Here is a 22,887-nt window from a genome sequence, read left to right on the forward strand (position 1 = left end):
CTATGCTGAAATCCATCTAAAAGCTATTTCTACTAAAACGCATACACTAGAAACTTAACCAATGTGTGCAGTACAGTCATTCAAAACTATGGTTTAAAACTTTTTAAAAACAGTTTTAAGAATGCATCATAATTATAAATGTGCACAAATGACATACACTTTTTTTTTTTTTAAAGCAAAGGCACAGGGGGCTGGAGTTGTAGCTCAGTGGTAGAGTGCTTGCCTGGCACATGTGAGGCCCTGGGTTCGATCTTCAGCGCCACATAAAAATCAAGAAATAAAATAATGATACTGTGTCCATTTACAACTAAAAAATATTTTTTTAAAAAAGCAAAGGTATCAAAACAATCGGAGGGTCTAAATTGGAAGAATAGCTGGATACATCATGACTCATCCATAGAATGACCAAGCCTAGTTTTAGAAACTAAAATCTCAACACGCCATATTGACTTTATCTATTTTATTGCTCAGAACACTGATAAGAAGGAAAAGAATTTCTCAACATTTGAGAGCCAAGGAAACAAATACAAAAATAAAGGTCAGAGACAATAAAGGTCTAGGAAAAGAAAATGGCAGGGATATATATTCCATCTTCTTTTCCTTCTTTTTTTATTTTTGGGGGGCAGTGCTGGGGATTGAACCCAGAGCCTTGTACTTGCAAGGCAATCACTCTACCAACTGAGCTATATCCCCAGTCCTATATTCCATCTTCTTGATTCACAAAAAGAAATTTTTAAATTGAGAGTCATATTCAAAGTTACCTTTCAAGTTTTTTTCACTGAGCAGGGTACACAACACCCATAAGCATGGTCTTCTGGCTTCATAAACTCACCACATTAACTTCTCTAACATAGAAATAGGAAAGTGCTGGAAGTATTAAAGGAAATACCCAGAAAAGAGTCTTCCCTGAAATCCTCATCATACTGGAAACGGCCTGTGGATGTAGTGAGCAGGCCTCAAATGTCCAGTAAACAAAAAAACTAAATGGGCTTCCTTTCCAATGCACCATCTTTGGTGGAACCACCACCACAATGCACTTTTTTTTTTTTTTTTGCAGTGCTGGGGATCGAACCCAGGGCCTTGTGCTTGCAAGGCAAGCGCTCTACCAACTGAGCTATCTCCCCAGCCCCACAATGCACATTTTTATAAGAACTCAAGAGGAAAACTGCCACTCTGGTGGTTGAATCCCTTGATACAACAAGGCAAGATCAAGGATAAGGAAGGAATTCCTCTGAATCAGCAAAGGCTAATCTTTTCTGACAGGCTTCTAGAAGATAGATATACTTTGTCAGACAACACTCAAGTAGTCCACTCCTCTCCTTGTGTTGAGTCTCCATGGTAAAGGAAAAAGTCTGACACCACTCCTAAGAAGAATATGAACAGGAGAAAGAAGGTTGAGCTGGCTGTCCTGAAATATTGCAAATCAACTGTTTCCGGAACAACTGGTCATGTTTGGGAGAAAGGGGGTTCCCTTCAGATGAAGGAGGTGCTGCAGTTTTTATGGCCAGAAACTTCAACAGATTACTGTGACAAAGTGTTGATGACTTTCAGCTCCAAACCAGATAAGCAATTGTATATCATTTAATAAATGACATGATCGGGCTGGGGAGATAGCTCAGCTGGTAGAGTGCTTGCCCTGCAAGCATGAGGCCCTGAGTTCGATCCCCAGTACCGCAAAAAAAAAAAAAAAAAAAAAAAATGACATGAACTAACAACAAATTTAAATGAAAGGTGTGTTCCCAGTGGATGTTTTCTGATGAATAGAGGACAGAAGGGGGGAGGAAGGGAGGGATGAACAGACAACAGACTCAAAAATTAAAATTATTTGTAGGTTAAAAGTAAGAAGTAATTAAGCTGAAATTGCTACAACCAACATTTTTAAAATTTCAAATTCTGACCCACTTATAAACAAAAACCCTCTATCTCTAAAAGATATAGTACCAGTAATCTTTACTTGCCACCAAAAAAAGAAAACCTAAGGTAAAAATCAGAACAGCTGCCAACCCACCACACCCCAGATTGTGGAGGCTACTTGACACTACTTTAAGGTATCTTCCCATTTTATCCTATCTATAGTATACATAATCACTATAAAGGACACTATATACCTTTACATTATAAAGGTAATTTAAGTGAAAAGTAATTTGTTAGAATGGTATAACTCAGGAATAACTTTATTGAAAACACAGTTAGCTAAATCCTCTTAACAAAAATCACCGGATGCACTGGTGCACCCAAGTGGCTCAGGAGGCTGAGACAGGAGGACCACAAGTTCAAGGCCAGCCCAGGCAACTTAAAAAGGCACTAAACAACTTAGTGAGACCTGTCTAAAAAAATTAAAAAGAAAGAGACAGAGAGAGAGAAATAGTGCCTGGCTCAGTGGCACAAGCCTATAATCCCAGTGGGCCAAGAGACAGGAGTTCAAAGCCAATTCAAAGCCAGTCTCAGCAATGGTGAGGTGCTAAGCAACTCAGTGAGACTCTGTCTCTAAATGAAATACAAAAAAATAGGGCTGGGGATATGGCTCAGTGGTTGAGTGCCCCTGAATTTAATCCCCCGTATCAATCAATCATTCAATCAATCAATCAGGACTAGGGATGTGGTTCAGGCACCAAAAGAAAAAAGACAAAAGAAATGCCCACAAACACAAATAGAGGTATCAATTCTTCAGTGCTAGAGTAGCATAAACTCTGCCATTCAGTTAGGATGGGGTGGGGTAAACCCAATCCCAAACTACTTCAGGACTATTTGAGCCCAGGAGTTCAAGATCAGACTGGATAACATGAGACGCCATCTCAAAAAGAAAAAGAAAAAAGACACACCATCATTTCCTAGACCTAATAAGTCAAACAGGTCTGCCATATGTACTCTACCATATATCAATAGAAATATATTATAATAAAAGTATCTTTGTGTTCAGCAGAGATGCCATGTCCACTGGATTTTCTGGAATACAGAACATTGGACTTTGATTTTACTTAACTTAGAAATATTATAGATCACATTTTTCCCCCAAATTCAAAAACTTTTGGCCACTAAACTATGTCATTTCATCTGCAGCCCGATAATCACATGTGGTACTAAATGATGATTGTAAGACACGTGGGGGAGAAAATAAGACAACCCAATTCTTTTATCACAAACTTTATTTCACTTTCTCTAGTTCTAGTTCCTGGTGAAAAAAATGTAGACTCTGTATAGTACTTTAGTTTTGTTCCCTAAATCCTTTTATACAAAATTATTTCTCAAAGGGAACTTAAATTTCATCTTGAGTGACTCGTGTTTCATAATACCACAAAATAACTAGAGAAACCCTACGATTTTCTTTTCTTTCTTTCTTTCTTTCTTTTTTTTTTTTTTTTTTTTTGTAGTGCTGGGGATTGAGCCCAGGACCTTGTGCATGTGAGACAAGCACTCTACCACCTGAGCTATATCCCCAGCCCCACTATGATTTTCTAAAACTGAAGATTACAAAATCACCGCCCTGGAATCATCCAAAAAATGTTGCTTGTCATGGGTATTCTCTGGAAGAACATATAAATTATGAAAGAAACTAAAGATCATGTTATGCTGTCAGACCTCTAATGAATTATACCCAAAATGCCAGAGTCATGAACCAATTTACACCTGATTACTCTATGAATTATAGAATTCTTTATTAGGAATATATAGCTGAAAGTAGTACACCTACCTACTACTTTAGCAACATTTTTAAAACACTATTTTCAAATGATGAATAGAGGAGGAGGAAATAAAACACAAAAATCAATTACTAAAGGATATTAATAAGTAAGATTCAATAATAAAAAGGGGGAAATGCTCATTTATACTCTCATCAAAACTGGAAGTGAGTCAGAAAAGCAGTGCACCCCAGGCAGACTGCTTGAGCCCAAGGCCTAGAGGTTTCATAAAACTAACTGGGCAACATAGCAAACAAGAAAGAGGAGTGGGGGAAATCTGCTAGGCATTGAAGGCACAAAACCAAATGAATTCTAAGTGACTTAATTAACTTATTTATTAATCTTTCATACATTCCTTTTGCTCTAAATAAGAGACACAGAATGAAAAGTATTTTAATATTGTCTATATAGGCAATACCATTAGCTCATCAGAACGCATGCTTACCTTACATAAAGTCCTAGGTTGGTCCCTTACACCACTATAAATCATCATCATCGGTACATCACTGAGGAAGGCTAAAGGTAAATTAATACACAGATCCTGGGGAGTACTAGTTATATAATCCACTCCCACCTACCCCAACTCCAACTCCTCACCCCAACCATCTTTATCCCATTGAAGAGTACACATGAAGATGTTAGTTAGAAAAATACAAAAATAAACTTGCATCTGCTCAAATTAATTGCTCACCATTGGGCTGGGGAGATAGCTCAGCTGGTAGAGTGCTTGCCTCTGAGCACAAGGCCCTGAGTTTGATCCCCAGTACCACCCAAAAAAAAAAATGCTCACTATCACTGTCAACTGAGGAAGTTCACAAAGTATTTGCAATGCATTTCAAAATTTTATCACGCCAGGCACAGTAGCACACACCTGCAATTCCAGCAACTTGAAAGGATAAGGCAGGAGGATCCCAAGTTCATACACAGTCCTCAGCTTGGCAAGACCCTATCTCAAAAAATTAGAAGGGCCAGGGAAATGGCACAGGGATATACTGCCCCTGTGTTCAATCTCTAGTATGTGTGTGTGTGTATAAAGAGTCCAGAATCTGTGTCCTCCTTGGAATCTAACAATCATTAACTATCCTTCTTCCAAATGCATAAGAAATTTGGACTAGCTGCAGACCAGACATCTACCTTACAGAACAGATTGGACAGTATGCCCAAAATGTCAAACTGAATAAATAACTAATGAAAGACTGAATAAATAACTAATGAAAGACTAGTCCTAAGTTCTTTTTTTTTTTTTTTAGTATTTTTAATTGTAGATGGACATGTCTTTATTTTATTTTTATGTTGTGCTGACAAGTGCAAGCACTCCACCACTGAGTCACAAGCCCAGCCCTGACTTAAGTTCTTGCAGCAAAGATGGTGGTCCCAACACCAATCATTTTGTTTCTCTTGCTGCTCAGACCCACAAGTCCAAACAATGTTAAGACAGGAAACAAGCTAAGCAATTGTAGAAACAGAGCTTAAGTGGGGCAATCACTGACAAGATAGAGCAATATATTAAGGACATGCTTAAGAACAATTACAGAAACCTAAATTAGACCAACTCTGGATCTGGAAAAATTGCCTGAAAACAAATCTGCAAAACAGTAAGTCACACTGTTATACATAACTTAGTCATTTTCCTCAACATTCTAGTTTCCAAGGTCAGAACTATAACACTGTTTTTTTTTAAAATAAAAAATCCACATCTCATCACACACAGTGTTCATCTAAAAACAAGCTCACAAGTGACCAGAGGAAGATCTGAGACCCTGCAAAAGGTTTATTTCCAACAAGGGCAATGAAAGGTGTGTGTACCCCAAGACAGGTGGAGATTAGAGCTAGACATTCACCCTCAGACCAGTTTTAAAGAGGGGTATCAGGCACTTCTGAAGATTATTTTCACAACAGTTAATGAAAAAGTCAGACTACAGACAAAATCATCTTTAAAAAAGACAAAATCATCTTTAAAAGACAGAATGCAGCTGGGTGCAGTGCAAATGCCTGTAATCCCAGCAACCCCAGAGGCTGGGACAGGAGAATTAAAAGTTCAAAGTCAGCCTCAGAAACACAGAGAGGTCATAAGCAACTTAGTAACTGACACTGTTTCAAAGATTAAGAGGGCCCCCTCCCACGCTGGGGGTGTGGCTAAGCTCCTGGTTCAATCCCTAGTACCAAAAACAAAAGCAGATGCACAAATAGACACAAATAGGATAGCTCAGTGGTGGAGTGTTTGCCTAACCTGTGTAAGACCCTGGGTTCAAATCCCAGCACTGAATGAACACATAAACATGAACATGAACATGAACACACACACACAGATTGACAATGCCCAGAATGCTCTGGATGATGTTGCCTGAGAAGGTGGCTATGGTTCCACCCCTCTTCCATCACCTGTCTTCATACAAAGACAAAACACACCATTGATGGAGACCCAAATCACATTTAAACTTCAAGAATTAATTCAAAGGACTTTCTGGGCACTTCCAGATGCCACTTGTTCAACCTCAGGAGTTCTAACTTACCTTCAGCAGAATCTCTGGAAGAGGGTTTCTGTTTCCAAGTGGGGGTTGAAATTGACCTCCTGTTCCACCCTCTTGTGAAACAGAATGTTGAGATGAGAACGGAAGGCTTCTGTGTTCACAAGAATGGGAGCTAAGCCAAAGGGAGGCCTGCATGAAGTGCCCCTCCCCTCAAAATAAAAAAAGTCACTGAAGGGAATGAGAGTAGGCAGAGAATTTAAACAGAAAAGGAGAAACTTAAAAAAAAAAAAAAAAATGTAGCTACAAGAAACAGCATTTCTTTTTATAAAAAGAACTTTATCACATAATTGTCAAAGATGACAATTCCTATCACCATATTTTGGGGAACAAGAATTCCTAGTGATGACCTGTCCCCAGTCATTTCTAGTTATAATTAATAGTTCAGAACACCAGAACTGGGTCTACAACTATGAATCATCACTTTTTTGACATGAAGAAAAAAATGAAGTTAATAGAATATTAAGTCATGGCACTCAAAAACATCACTTTAAAAAAACTAACTAGCATATAACCCTGATGATAAAAATTCCACTATGAAATTTTATCTTGAGGAAAGAGTCCTGAATACACACCTACAATCATCTTAGCACTGTTGGTTTGTATAAGACAAGGGAAACCTAAATGTCCAACAACAGGGAACTGGTTAAACATGATTTGTACATGGCCATATGTACAAATCATTATGACAGTATAAGTCTGTATATTAATATGAAAAATCATCATACAGTGTCTCTAAAAAGCTATAAACATTTTATAATCAGTAACATATGACACCATATGTTTAAAGTATGTGCACACATATAAAGACCTATATGTAACTACAAACAGTTATTTATTTTCTTCTTTTTCCTCACCTATGTGAAATTTTTACAGTAAATTGTGTGTGTGTGTGTGTGTGTGTGTGTGTGTGTGTGTAGAGGGTGCTGGGCTTCTCCGCATGCAGGGCAAGTGCGCTACCACTGAGCCAGATCCCAAGTCCTTGATAAACTTTTTTTTTGCAACACAAGGCAAGATACTATTTTAATTAAACATTTTGCTTACTTAAGATTTTTTTAGTAAAAAAATAAAAAAAAGGAACCAATACCAAGCATCTGGCTTTTACCAGATAAATGGAAAGAGAAGTCATGTATTAAGGACCTAGCTTATCTAAGTTTTCAGTTCTTCCCATTTTGCCTCTGTATCCAACCTATTTGGTCCAACCTAATAATAACTTTCAGTGAAACCCAGCTTTCACATCCTATGTCTATGACATCACATTTTTGTACTCAAGGGAGGCCCAAATGGACCTTTGCATTGAATTGGACAGCAGGAATTGATGGACTCATTCCAAAGTGCTAAGCTACCATCTGCAGCCTTCTGTTAATTCTCTTCATGTCATCTGTCCCATTCCCAATTCCTTTTATGTACCTATTGCACAAGTAATCAAGATTTGTCTTCCAGGTGTATCTTCCCATAAGGCATGCAGAAGAATATTAAATTATTCTCAAATAAATCAACACCTTCACATTATTCTTACAATCAAAAAAATAAATAAAAATTACTCTGTGCCTGATGCTAAAGGTCATACAAGTTACTAGAAGAGTACAATACACGCTCAAAAATTAAACTTAAGAGTTCAACCAGTAAGGCAGAACTCATAGATACAAAAAATTGAGAAAATGATTACCTCTTAAGGCTGCCTACTAAATGCCAGATTTGGCTATCTTAGTTATAGTTCTAACTCAACCCACTTCCTTACATGACCTTGGGCAAAGGATCCTCACATGTAAAACTGTGAACTAAATCTAAATATCTCTATCATCCTTTCCAGTTCTTACCTTCTGTAGTTCTAGAGATAAGAGATAAGAACAAAGAATGTAACATTCTGGAGTCCACATTTACCAATGAGACAACACAGAAGATTCAAAAACCAACTGAATCTGGCAAGAAAAAAAAATTCCAATCAATAAAACCTTGTTTCATTATATAAGCAGGATGATTATAAAGTAAATGAAAGATATATGCACTAATCTTTCATCAGAAAAATCCTGAAAAGGGTTACTGTGTAAATAGGTCTACTGTCAGTAAAGGGGTGCAGTGACATTGAAAACAAAAATATTAGAAATAAATGCTATGTACTATGTCTGAAGAAGCTCTTCACTACACAATTAAAATATAAATATGCTGGGTGCTGCTGCACACATCTGTAATCCCAGCAACTTGGGAGACTGAGGCAGGAGGATCACAAGTTCGAGGCCAGCTAACTTAGTGAGATCCTATCTCAAAATAAACAATAAAGAGAACTCAAAACAAAGTTCAGTTGTGAAGCACCCCTGGATTCAATTCCTAGTATTCAAATTAAAAAAAAAAAAAAAAGGAGCTGGGGATAGAGTTCAAGGGTAGGGTGCTCCTTGGTTAAATCTCTAGTACTGCAAATTAAAAAAAAAAAGAAAGAAAAGAAAAATACATATGAACATGGATAAAACACAGTCCCTGCATTTTAGAAGTTACTTAATTCGTTCACTAGTAAATACTGAGTACCTACTGCACACAGGGACAGTCTGAGGTACTGGGAATCCCAGAGCGAATCTCCTGACAGAATTCATGTTCTTGGTGAAAAACAGAAAATAAACTCAAATGATAACTCCAGAAAAAGAAAAAAGAGTGGTATGGCAGAAAGTGAATGGACGGAAAGAGCAGCAAGGGTAGTACTTTAAGCTAAGTGACTATGAACAACAGAACACTAATAATTACTGAAGCTAGGCAGTGGGAATGCCATCATATTATTCTCCCTATAATATTCATTTAAAGCTACTAAAACAAGCTATAGGTAGTTAGAATGATAAGGGCAAATTTCATTCATTGAGCTGACAATTGGAGATAAAACCTGAAAACCAGAGAGGTAGGTACCTTAAGGCATTCAGTTTATGAGACTAAGATAAAACTGTTGTGGATCAGGAATTAGGGAAAATGGCACAAGCGAGGCAACTTAAGTCTGTGGGCCCTACTAAGCAATGCTAAGGAATTTTAATTTTTTTCTGAATGGAGGAGAGAGCCATGAGGGCTTTTAAGTAGATTTGAGAATACAGAAACACACTTCCTAGGGATTGGGGTGTAGCTCAGTGGCAGACCATATGCTTAGCATACACAAGGTCTTGGGTTCAATTCTCAACACCAAACAAAATATATTTGCTTTTTGTGTTTTAATTATAAGGTAATAAATAACCCAAAATATATTTGTTCGGCTCTAGGATGAATTAATATTGGAGGGAGGTCTCTTTATTTCCCTCATCACTTTATCTGAGTTAACATTAACATTAATTTCAGATTCCAAGCATATCAATCTAAGGACACTAACTTAGTACCTGGAAAAGAGGTTCAGAAACATTCTAGGTGGGAAAGAATTCAGGGTAGGATTAAAAATGCTGTTATAGGGCTGGAGCTGGGGCTCAGTGGCAGAGTGCTTGCCTATCATGTGTGAGGCACTGGGTTAGATAATCAGCACCACATAAAAAAATAAATAAAATGAAGATATTGTGTCCATCTACAGCTTAAAATGTTTTTTTTTTTTTTTTTAATGCAATTACAAATACCCAACAAAATACTAAGCAAATAAGACCTGGGCTAAAATTTTGGACTTTAAAGATCTCATTTAAAGAAGAGCATTCTGGCTATTTTGACAGTTGTCAAATAAATAAAAAGAAAACTCAAATAGAAAGAACAGACAAATTACTTGCCCAAATCATACAGCTAGTAAGAGGAAGAACAAGGAAGCTGGGATAAGAAGTTCATCCTCCTGACTTCCTGTACAGTTCTTTCCAGAGCAAAATGAACATCAAAACACTATAAAATATGCAGATAGAAAATAGACTAGTGGCTGGGGCACACGAGGCACTGGGTTCAATTCTCAGCACCACATATAAATAAATAAAGGTCCATTGATAACTAAAAAAAAAATTTTTTTTGTAAATAAAAATAAAAGAAAAAGAAAATAGACTAGTGGCTACCAGGGGTTGGGGAAAGAGAAAATGAAGAGGAACAGTTTCATGGGTACCAGGTCTCATTATAAGGTGATTAAAAAGATCTTGGATCTAGATATAGATCACAGTTGCACAGCATAATGAATTTACTGAAATGCTACTGAATGTATACTTTAAAATGTAAATTTTGTCTTGGTTTTTTAAAAAATGAACTAGATAATCCCAGCTGAGACAGGAGGATTCAAGTTTAAAGACAGCCTCAGTAATTTAGAGAGGCCCTGTCTAAAAAAATAAAGGGCTGGGAATGTGGCTCAGTGGTTAAGCACCCTGAATTCAATCCCTAGTACCAAATGAGGAAAAAAACAAAAAATGAACTTGAAAAAATAATAATAATTTAGAGATGATTACCAATAGCTGATGACAGGACTATATAACCCACCAAAGGTAGAGTTTGGAGATCCCTATTCTAAACAAAACTCCAGATAATAATGGCTTCAGATTAGGATTTCTCAAGTTCAGAACACTACTGACACTGGAGCCAGATGATGTTTTTGTTGTCCTTCAGGACAATCTTATGTACTGTAGGGTATCTGGCATTGTCTCTGGCCTCTACCCACCAGCACACCCCTTTCCCAAAAAGAGCAACCAACACTCTAAAGACACTGCCAAAGTCCTCCAAGTCCCCCACTCCAAGAGAACCACAATTAGTAGATAAAGTTCAAGTATCTATAGTTTAACTGCCTCAAACATCTTTCCGTTGATAAAACATCTATAAAACAGAGAAAGAAGTTCCTTATTCACCATATCCTTCAATTCTGAGATTAGAATCTCAGAATTTTGCTGGGTTTTTTTTTTTGCAGATTTTGCTCATCACACCTACGATTTATAATCCCAGTACAGACTTCATCACCCTTTATATTATTAGACTGTTGCGAGTGAATCTTGAAATACCCAAAGTTATTTGGCACTAAAATTTCCTCAGAAACACTAAAATGGTCTATGAGGAGGGTACTACTATACTAAAGAAGAGCTGGTACAAAAAGGCTTTCCATTAAGACACTATAGTTGTCTGTTGTGGCTTACACTGTGATCCTAGCAACTCTGGAGACTGAGGCAGCAGGACTGTAAGTTCAAGGTCAGCCTGGGCAACTTGGTAAGACTGTGACTCACAAAAAAGGGGATGCGTGGGAGGCTGGAGACATAGTTCATTGGTAAAGTGTCCCTGGGTTCAATCCCCAGTACTGGGGAGGAGGTGGAGGGGAAAGATCATCAAAACTAACAATAGGGGCTTGGGAAATAGCTCAGTCGGTAGAGTGCTTGCCTTGCAAGCACAAGGCCCTGGGTTCGATCCCCAGCACCCAAAAAACAAAACAAAACAAAACAAAACAAAACAAAAAACTAACAATAAAGGAACACTGAAACTGTATAAGGACTGACTAATTCATAACCTGTATTTAATGTTTATTTGTACTTAAAAGGCCCACAAGTAAGGTACCTCCCTTTGAAATTGACTGAAATATTTGCTTGCTGAAGTTAAAAGCTTTTAAGAATTTTGGGCTCCTTCATATCACATGAGAATACTCCCAAGTGTACCAGGAAGTAAGAGGTTTATTAGTTCTGTATATGGTTAAAAGAATTACAAGCAACCTCATTTAATTACTAAATAGACAATCAGGTAATCTTTGTGGTTGATTAGTGCACTAATTAAATAATGTCTTTCAATCAAAGCTGTCATTCCAATCAGGAGACTGTTCCTCAGTTAGAAAAAAGACCTGGTAGGATTTCCAGGCTCAAGCTATAAATTTGGGAAAGAGGGAAATGAATACACTTAATATTTCACCCCCTTTGTGTTAAAAGTTTAAAAAACAAAGTTTCTAAAAGGACATGTATAGAATACTCCAGCCAACAATAGCAGAATATATTCTTTTCTAGTGGACATGGAATATTTTGGGCCATAAACCAAGTCTCAGTAAATTTAAAAGGATGCAAGTTATATAAATGATCAAAGTGGAATTACATTAGAAATAATAAAAAGTCTCTGGAAAATTCTCAAATATTAGAAAATTAGTATTCTTCACTCTTCTAATATATTCATTCTTCTGAATAACCTACAGGTAGAGAAAGAAATCAAAAGGGAAATGGTGAAAGTCTAAATGCTTTAGAGAGATGATGCCTGCTCTGGTCACTACTATTGGACATTTTATAGTACATTCTAGTGCAATAAGGCAAGAAAAATAAATAAAAGACATCCAAGTTGAAAAAAAAAAAGGAAACTACCTTTTGTGGGGGATACCGGGGATTGAACTCAGGGGCATTAAACTACTGAGTCACATCCCCAGTCCTATTTTTGTATTTTATTTAAAGACAGGGTCTCACTGAGTTGCTTAGCATCTCGCCTTGCTGAGGCTGCCTTTGAATTTGTGATCCTCCTGTTTCAGTAGTCCAAGCCACCACCTCTGATCGATCCTATCTTTATTCAATTTTGTTATCTATGTAGAAAATCCAATGGAATCTTCAAAAAAGCTGCTAAAAGTACAGTTTAGGAAAAGCAGATACAAGATCAATGCTGATGCTATATCTACATACAAAGAAACAATTTTTTTAAAAAAAATTGTACAAGAGCATCAAAAATTATGAAATCAGAGGCTGGAGTTGCAGCTTAGTAACAGAGCATTGGCATAACATGTTAGGTCCTGGGTTCACACCCACATTATATGCAAATATAAACTCAAAATGGAACACAGACAGTAAAACTTTTAGGGATGGGGACCTAGCTCAGTTGTGAAGTGCATGTCTACCATTAATGAGGCTGTAGGTTCAATCCCCAGAACCACACACACAAAGCAACGGGGGCATGTGGTTCCGTGGCAGAGCATATGCTTAGCAAGTACTAGGCTCTGGATATTCACCCAGCACTTCAAAAAAAAAAAAAATCTGAAAGAAAAAAACCTTTGTGACCTGAATATATGAATAATTCAACAAACACAATTTTAAAATGGCCAAGACCTTAATTCAAATTTCAAGACATATGAATAGCTAATAAATACATGAAAAGGTACAAGAGTATTAGTCACTAGGAGAAATGAGTCAAAATCATAAGTATTACTTCACATCCACTAAAGTGACTACAATAAAAACATATGATGTTAATTAATAAGTATTAGTGATGTGTAAACACACAAATCCCTTATTTATTGGTATACCTGCTTTGGAAAACAAGTTTGGCAATTTATTTAAAGTTAGTATATAACTCCAATCCCAACTCTTACGTATCTATTTACACAAGAGAGAAGACACACTCCTATAAGCAAATACATATAGCTATTATCTATTAACACTCCAAAAGTAGGGGGGGAAAATCCAAATTTCATCATCTGGTAAATGGATGAAGAAGGGAAGGAGTGAAAGAGTGGGAAGGAGAGTAGGAGGAGACATAGTGGCAGTAGTATAGCCATACATTAGAATACCATTTCATCAGAAATTAGGTATACATAAAAGGAAAAGAGAGGGCACAGGAGCCAACATGAAGAAGTCTCAATGGCTAAAATTAGAACAATCTGAGCAACTAAAGAAAAACAATGAAGTAAAATTTTTAAAAATAGTATTGGATTAAAATCCAAAGAATAAAATAAGTATCAATGAGTTCACAGCGTTGATCATAACAGACTAAGGAGACATGATGGACTAAAATGTAATGTGGTTAGGTGGACTGAATCTTAAAAGGTAAAAAAACCTGAAGGAATCTAAATAAAGTCTAGTTTATAGTGCTGTACCAATGTTAATGTCTTAGTTTTGACATAATGGCTATATAAAATTAAACATGAGGAGAAGTTAAGTGAAGGGTATATATACATAGCAGGGATCAGCAAACTAAAGCCCAAGGACCAATTCAGTGTTTTTTTTAATAAATAAATGTTTCATTGAAACACATTTATCCCCATTCATTTAGTCATTGTTTATAGCTGTTTTTGCCCTTCATCAGCAAAGTAGTTCTAAGAAAGACCATCTGGTCTTAAAAGCTTGAAATATCTAGTATCTGTCACACATGAAGTCTCTATATTGTCACTATGACATTTCCATAAATCTAAACTTATTCTTAAAGTTTTTTTAAAGTTAAATGGTCACCTACTATATGATCTAGTCATCCAACTTATAGGATGAAATACCCAAGAGAAATGAAAGCATATGCTCAAAAAGAATAGCATATCAATGTTCATCAGTAGGAAAAACAGACAAATAATAGCTTATCCTTAAACTGGAACAGTACTCAGCAATAAAAAGGAATGAACTATGGACACATGCTACAATGTAAATGAATCTTATTTATGCTGAGTGTAAGAAGGACCAAAGGAAAAATACATACTACAGAATTCCAACTGTGGGGGCTGGGGAGATAGCTCAGTCAGTAGAGTGCTTGCCTTGCAAGCACAAGGCCCTGGGTTCGATCCCCAGCACCCAAAAAAAAAAAAAAAAAAAAAAAAAAGAATTCCAATTGTGTGAAAGTCTAGGAAATGAAAGTACAATGACAGAAAGCACATCAGGGGGTTACCCTGGGGAAAGGGGGAGGGAAACAGGAGGTTAAGAACAGCAAAGGGAGGGATGCAAGGTTGGTTCAACATCAGGAAATCAATAAATGTCATTCACCATATCAATAGACTTAAAGTCAAGAATCACATGATTATTTCGACAGATGCAGAAAAAGCATTTGATAAAATATAGCACCCCTTCATGCTCAAAACACTAGAAAAAATAGGGATAGTGGGAACATTCCTTAACATTGTAAAGGCCATCTACGCTAAACCCATGGCTAATATCATTCTAAATGGTGAAAAACTGAAAGCATTCCCTCTAAAAACTGGAACAAGGCAGGGATGCCCTCTTTCACCATTTCTATTCAATATCGTCCTTGAAACTCTAGCCAGAGCAATTAGACAGACCAAAGAAATTAAAGGGATACGAATAGGAAAAGAAGAACTCAAACTATCCCTATTTGCTGATGATATGATGGTATACTTAGAGGAACCAGGAAATTCCACCAGAAAACTTTTAGATCTCATAAGTGAATTCAGTAAAGTAGCGGGATATAAGATCAATGCACATAAATCTAAGGCATTTTTATATATAAGCGATGAATCTTCAGAAAGAGAAATTAGGAAAACTACCCCATTCACAAAGCCTCAAAAAAAATAAAGTATTTGGAATCAATCTCACAAAAGAGGTGAAAGACCTCTACAATGAGAACTACAGAACACTAAAGAAAGAAATTAAAGAAAACCTTAGAAGATGGAAAGATCTCCCATGTTCTTGGATAGGAAGAATTAATATTGTCAAAATGGCCATACTACCAAAAGTGCTATACAGATTCAATGCAATTCCAATTAAAATCCCAATGATGTACCTTACAGAAATAGAGCAAGCAATTATGAAATTCATCTGGAAGAATAAAAAACCCAGAATAGCTAAAGCAATCCTTGGCAGAAAGAGTGAAGCAGGGGGTATCGCAATACCAGGTCTTCAACTCTACTACAAAGCAACAGTAACAAAAACGGCATGGTATTGGTACCAAAATAGAAAGGTGGATCAATGGTACAGAATAGAGGACACGGACACAAACCCAAATAAATACAATTTTCTCATACTAGACAAAGGGACCAAAAATATGCAATGGAGAAAAGATAGCCTCTTCAACAAATGGTGCTGGGAGAATTGGAAATCCATATGCAACAGAATGAAACTAAACCCATATCTCTCACCATGCATGAAACTAAACTCAAAATGGATTAAGGATCTCGGAATCAGACCAGAGACCTTGCATCTTATAGAAGAAAAAGTAGGTCCAGAGCTTCAACATGTCGGCTTAGGACCAGACTTCCTCAACAGGACTCCCATAGCACAAGAAATAAAAGCAAGAATTAATAACTGGGATAGATTCAAACTAAAAAGCTTTCTCTCAGCAAAGGAAACTATCAGCAATGCAAAGAAAGAGCCTACAGAGTGGGAGAAAATCTTTGCCGATCATACTTCAGATAGAGCGCTAATCTCCAGAATCTATAAAGAACTCAAAAAACTCTACACCAAGAATGTAAATAATCCAACTGACAAATGGGCTAAGGAAATGAATAGACACTTCACAGAAGAAGATATACAAGCAATCAACAAACATATGGAAAAATGTTCAACATCTCTAGTAATAAGAGAAATGCAAATCAAAACCACCCTAAGATTCCATCTCACCCCAATTAGAATGGCAATTATCAAGAATACAACCAACAACAGGTGTTGGCGAGGATGTGGGGAGAAAGGTACACTCTTACATTGCTGGTGGGGCTGCAAATTAGTGCAGCCACTCTGGAAAGCAGTGTGGAGATTCCTTAGAAAACTTGGAATGGAAACACCATTTGACCCAGCTATCCCACTCCTTGGCCTATACCCAAAGGACTTAAAATCAGCATATTACAAAGATACAGCCACATCAATGTTCATAGCTGCTCAGTTCACAATAGCCAGATTGTGGAACCAACCTAGATGTCCTTCAATTGATGAATGGATAAAGAAAATGTGGTATATATATACAATGGAATATTACTCAGCCATAAAGAACGATAAAATTATGGCATTTGCAGGCAAATGGAGGAAACTGGAGAATATCATGCTAAGTGAGATAAGTCAATCTCAAAAAACCAAAGGAAGAATGATATCGCTAATAAGTGGATGATGACACATAATGGGGGGTGGGAAGGGTTAGTGTTGGGGTTGGAGTTGGGTTTAGGGAGGAGGGCAGGAATGGAGGAAGGAAGGACTGTATAGATGGAGGGGAAGGGTGGGAGGGGAGGGGGGGAAGGGAAAAAATGGCAGAATGAATCAAACAACATTACCCTATGTAAATTTATGATTACACAAATGGTATGCCTTTACGCCATGTACAGAGAAAAAACATGTATCCCATTTGTTTACAATTAAAAAAAAAAAAAAAAAAAAAAAAAAGAACAGCAAAGGGACACAAGGAAACGCTCCTGAGGACAATGGATCTATTCCCAGTCCTGACTGTGATGGTTACAATAGTGTAAACATGTAAAACCTTATCAATTGTACACATAAATATGTGGTTTCTGGCATGCTAATTACAACTCAATGAAGTTGTTTTTAAAAACAAATTGAGAAATTATTCTTCTGGTCCTCTGAAGAAATACATTAATCCATTAACAAACTTCTTCAGCTGCAATTTCTATTATCCACCCCTGTTTGAAATCAGGGTAATTTTTATTCTGGAGGAAGTGAGGATTCTAAATCACAGCCAAGCTTGTTCTAGAAGTCTGAAAAAAATCTTGCAAGAACATAACTCTCCTGGGATCCTGCCAACAAACTCTACAAAAAGGCAGGTGAGATGTCAATTACAGAACAAACCTCCCCTCCAAACTCCCTTGAAGAGCCCTGTTTCTTTCCAGTAACCAGCACAGCAGGCAGATTGCAGCTCTGCTTTAAACAGACTTCAAAATGACTTGGAAGAAATAGAACATTTCCAAAGAGCCTCAAGGATGAAAAGAAAGTTGGGAAGTGACAGTGTCTAGGTCCTTTAACAACCTTGTTCTACTACCCCACAAGTACCAATTACCTTCCACCCTGAGCAGTAGGCATCCCTACTGCTCACCTATACTCCACTACACCTCCAAAGTTAGCCACCATTAAGCTCTCCCTCTCCCAAAATTCCAAGTTCAGATTTGGCTTACCCACTTGTCTGAGCATCCCCATTTTTCTTTAAACTTGTAGAGGGCAGCAATAATGTCTAGTAGTTCTTTGCACTTTCAGAGATGATGTCTAAAATAAACACGTTTTAGCAAAACCTTAGGTATCAGATGTTTTTTGTTTAAATATTTTTAGTTGTAGATGGACACAATACCTTTTATTTATTTATTTTTATGTGGGGCTGAGGATCAAACTCAGTGCCTCACGTGCTAGGTGAATGCTCTACCACTGAGCTACACACCCAGTCCCCAGAAGTTTTATTTGCACAATCTTTCAAAAAAATATACTAACTTCTTGATGAAAAAATCTCATCTTTTCTCTTTGAATGTAGTTTCAAAGTAGTTTTTAGGGTTGCCTTCAATTTTTATGCCAAACTCAGATGAAGAGATTGAGGAAGAGGGGTGTGCGAATGTGTGTGTGTGTCTGCACTGCTGGGGGTTGACCCCACAATCTCAGGCATGCTAGGCACCACTCTACTACTTAACTACCCTCCAAACCCATTTTTAAAATTTTAGGATGGGGGCAAGTTCATTGTTGGAAAATAGCCTATCCATTTTGTAACACTGCACAACATCTAGCATGCAGGATCCCCCTTCCACTAAGTGCCCAGAGTGACTTTCAATCTCTGACAGAGAAAACATTCCCACCAATTCCCAGAATACTCCTTTTGGATGACACTGCTTTCTGGATGGTACCAGTGTGGTGCTAGCCTAACCTTATCTTGTCCAACAATGTCCAGTTACCTGTCTCTGATTCTTGTATCCCAGTCTCTCGTATCTGTCCTCCTTTCTCAACTTCAGGTTCTGTCATCTCTCACCCAGATTTGTAACTTGTCTTTTGATTCCTGTCTGCTTATTCTATACTAAGGGCAAAGTGAACTTTCTACTCTGTACAGATTATTCTTCCAATTCAATCAACAAATACTTGCACACAGACCATGCCCAGCCTGTTCTAAGCACAAGATCAAATCACTCTCCCCTGCTTAAACTTCAACTCCCATCACCCACAGCAATTTTCAAACAATGTTTCACTTCACCTATTTTATAGAGTTTTTAGGTATTTGGTAAGATTTCTTTGAAACAAAGTGATACAAAGTTTTAAAAGAACTTTGAAAACCCCCAACCTTCAGAATAAAATCTTGATCAAATAGTCTTCATATCTAACCATCACGTTACTGACATACTCTCATCTCTCACCACTCCCAACAATCTGCAATACTTTACATTTCCTATTCACCTCTACCAAGTGAGCTCTCTCCCTCTACCAATCTACCTGTCTATCTGTACCCAGTCTTTCTAGCTCTGCTCAAGCTATGAAACCTTCCCCAATTCCCCTAGACAGGAATGGCTATTTATTGTTGTTTACACCGACTTCAGTTGAAACAAGCATTTTATTACACTACAGTTGTCTAAATATCTATCTCTATACTTAAAGATTTTTGTTTGTTTAGGGAGTACTGGGGATTATACCCAGGTGTGCTTAACCACTGAGCCATATCCCCAGCCCTTTTATTTTTTATTCTGAGACAGTCTTGCTAAGTTGCTTAGGGCCTCACTAAGTTGCTGAGGCTGGCTTTGAAATGGTGATCATCCTGCTTTCAGACTCCTGAGAGGCTGGGATTACAGGCATGTGCCACCAAACCTGGCCTATCTCTATACTTTGAATTTTGTGGAAGAGGCTCTGTCTTTTTGTCTCTCTCCTCCTTTCTGGGACCCAGCAGTGTACACATCTATCTTGTAAGGGTCAACTAACTGACAGGAAAAACAGAGTAGTATCAATCAAAATGATAAATTTCATGTACCATGTGATCAAAAATTAATATCACTAATAGTAAATAACCTGAAATTATGCAGCTACTGATGTGGTACAGTAAGTACCCAGCAACAGTTATGAAGTACTTACTGGAAATGTTTATCTTTAACCTAATCTTGAGGCAACAATCAGAAAAATTCCAAACATGGAATACTCTGTAAGACAGTTGGTTCAGATTCATCTGAAGAGTCATAAAAAGCAAAAAGGCAAGAGAACTACTCAAGACAAAAAAACAGTAAATAATAACCCAGTACAGGGCATGACACCTTGATCAGCTTCATGATAAAAAAACAAACCAACAGGGCTGGGGCGATAGCTCAGTTGGTAGAGTGCTTGCCTTGTAAGCACAAGGCCCTTGGGTTCGATCCCCAGAACCACCAAAAAAAAAAAAAAAACCAACAGCTAGGTGCAGTGACACACACTTGTAATCTCAGCAACTTGGGATGCTTAAAGGAGGAGGATCACAAGTGTGAGGTCAGCATGGGCAATTTAGCAAGATCCTGTCTTAAAATAATAATTTTAAAAAGGGCTGGTGACAAAGCTCAGGGGTAGAGCACTTGCCTCACAAATATAAGATCCTGAGCTAAATCAATAGTGCTACACAAAAAGAAAAAAAAAGACAAAACAAAAGACCAACCAATAGGCAACAACAAAAAAAAAGAATAGACGTCATCCCAGCAGCTTGGGACACTGAGGCAAGAGGATCACAAATTCAAAGCCAGACTCAGCAACTTAGTGAGACCTTGTTTCAAAATAAAAACTTAAAAGGGCTGGAGATATGGCTCAGTGGTTAAGCGCCTCTGGGTTCAATTCCTGGTACCAAATGAATAATCCAAAGACTGGGAAAATATTTGCAGTCACAAAGGGAAATATCCAAAATGTATAATGCACTCAACAGAATAGCAAGAAAATAACCTGATTTTAAAATGGGCCAAAAACCTGAACAGACTTCTCTAAAGACATATGAACAGTCAACAGATATACAAAACAACTCCAGTCATCAGGAAAATGCAAATTAAAACTGCAGTAAAATATCATCTTAACCCTGTAAAACTGATATTATCAAAAATTCAGAACATGAATGCTGACAAGGATATGAGGGAAAGGATCCCTAGTACACTGCTGGTGGGAAAGTAAATCAGCATAGCCACTTTGGAAAACAGTATGGAAGTTCCTAAAAAACTGAAAACTAGACCCAGGTGCAGTGGCACATGCCTGTAATCCCAACAACTCAGGAGGCTGACAGGAGGATTACAAATTCAAGGTCAGTCTCAGCAATTTAGCAAGACTGTTTCAAAATAAAAATAAAAAGTGCTAGGGATATAGTTCAGTGGTAAAGCACCCCTGGGTTAGATCTCCAATACCAAAAAAAAAAAAAAAAAAAAAAAAAAAAAAAAGGAAAAGAAACTAGAACCATATGATTCAGCTATCACATTCTGGGTACATATACAGAGGAATTAAAATCAATAAGTCAAAAGGCATCTTGCACTCCTATATTTGTTTCAGCATGATTATCAATAGCCAAGATAAAATGGACTGAGAAAGTGTAGCATACATATACAATGGAATACCATTCAATCTTTAAAAAAGAAGAAAATTGCAAGGTGCAATGGTGTATGCCTGTAATCCTAGCAATTCGGGGAAGCTCAGGCAGGAGGATTGCAAATTTGGAGCCAAACTTAGCAACTGAGAAAGGCCCTAAACAACTTAGTGAGACCCTGTCTTAAAATAAAAAATAAAAATGGTTGGGATGCAACTCAGTGGTAAAGTGCCCCTGGGTTAAAGGCTCAGTACCAAAAACAAAAAACAAAACAAAACAAAAAAAGGGAAATTCATATGGATTAATGGAGAGGAAACCATGCTAAGTGAAATAAACCAGGCAGATAGACAAATACCATTAAATACCATCTCATTTATATGTGGAATCTAAAAAAGTCAAATTCATAGAACCAGAGAGTAGAACAGTGGTTACCAGAGGTGGGTGGGTATGAGGAAAGACATGATGGTCAAACCCTACAGTTTTAGTTAGGAGGATAAAGTTTTATTAATCTAGTCTTATTAAACTATATTAAATATATATTATTGCAAAGTGTGGTAATCAGAGTTGATAGTATTTTGTATATTTTGAAATAGCCACAAGAATAGATTCTAAACATCCCCACCATAGAAAAATGAGGGAATAGATGTTAATTAGCTTGAATTAATTTTTCTATGATATCATATCACATTATACCCAATCATATATAATTACCATTTGCCTATTAAAGAATTTTAAATTAGGTCTTGGGGAGTTAATAGATTTATGGTAGAGCATTTGCCACCACACCACCAAACAATAAATAAATAAATAAAGCTATTATGCATGACTATCATAATTACAATGCACCAGAAAGATAAGATTTTAAAATTAAAACTTAGGAAAAAATCTTTGGAGTGCAAGACAAAAGGCTGGGGAATGCAGTTTGGTGGCTGAGCACCCCTGGTACCACCAAATTAAAAAAAAAAAAAAAAAAAAATCAAGGCTGACCTTAGCTTAGTGAAACCCTGTCTCAAAATAAAAACTATAAAAGGCTGGAGATTTAACTCAGTGATAAGAGTACCCCTGGGTTCAATCCCTAGTACCACCTTCCACGCACACACACACAAAGTAAAATATCAGGAAGCAGGTATGACAAAATCTCTGTATGTACGAAATATGGAAACTGTCACACAGATGAAACAAATGTGATGTAACTGTTAAATCTCAAAAGTATGTGAGTGTTCAAGACACCATTTCAATTTTTTTAAGTTTGAAATCTTTCAAAATATAATTTAAAATACAAATTTATATAATCAAATGATTTGACTGCAACGTATCCAAATATCCTCTTCCATACTGAACAGACTGTTTTGATTTAATTCAAGCACATTCCAATCTAAACAGCTTTAGACAGTGTTCAATCTATTACATTTTTAAAAAGGATATTCACATAAGGAAATATAGGTAAAGCACTGTGAAATACAAGGAAATACATTTTGCCACTCTCCTGGCCTACAGTTTTCCAAAGGTTCAGGGGTCACTGCCTCCTACTGTCTACTTTGTTTCTGCTTCTTCTTTGTAGTTTGGTTATTATTTATTATTGTTCACAATGTTGCAAGAAGCAAAACATAAACATCCTGGAC

Source organism: Sciurus carolinensis, chromosome 4, assembly GCF_902686445.1.
Source record: "Sciurus carolinensis chromosome 4, mSciCar1.2, whole genome shotgun sequence".
NCBI classification, from domain to species: domain Eukaryota; kingdom Metazoa; phylum Chordata; class Mammalia; order Rodentia; family Sciuridae; genus Sciurus; species Sciurus carolinensis.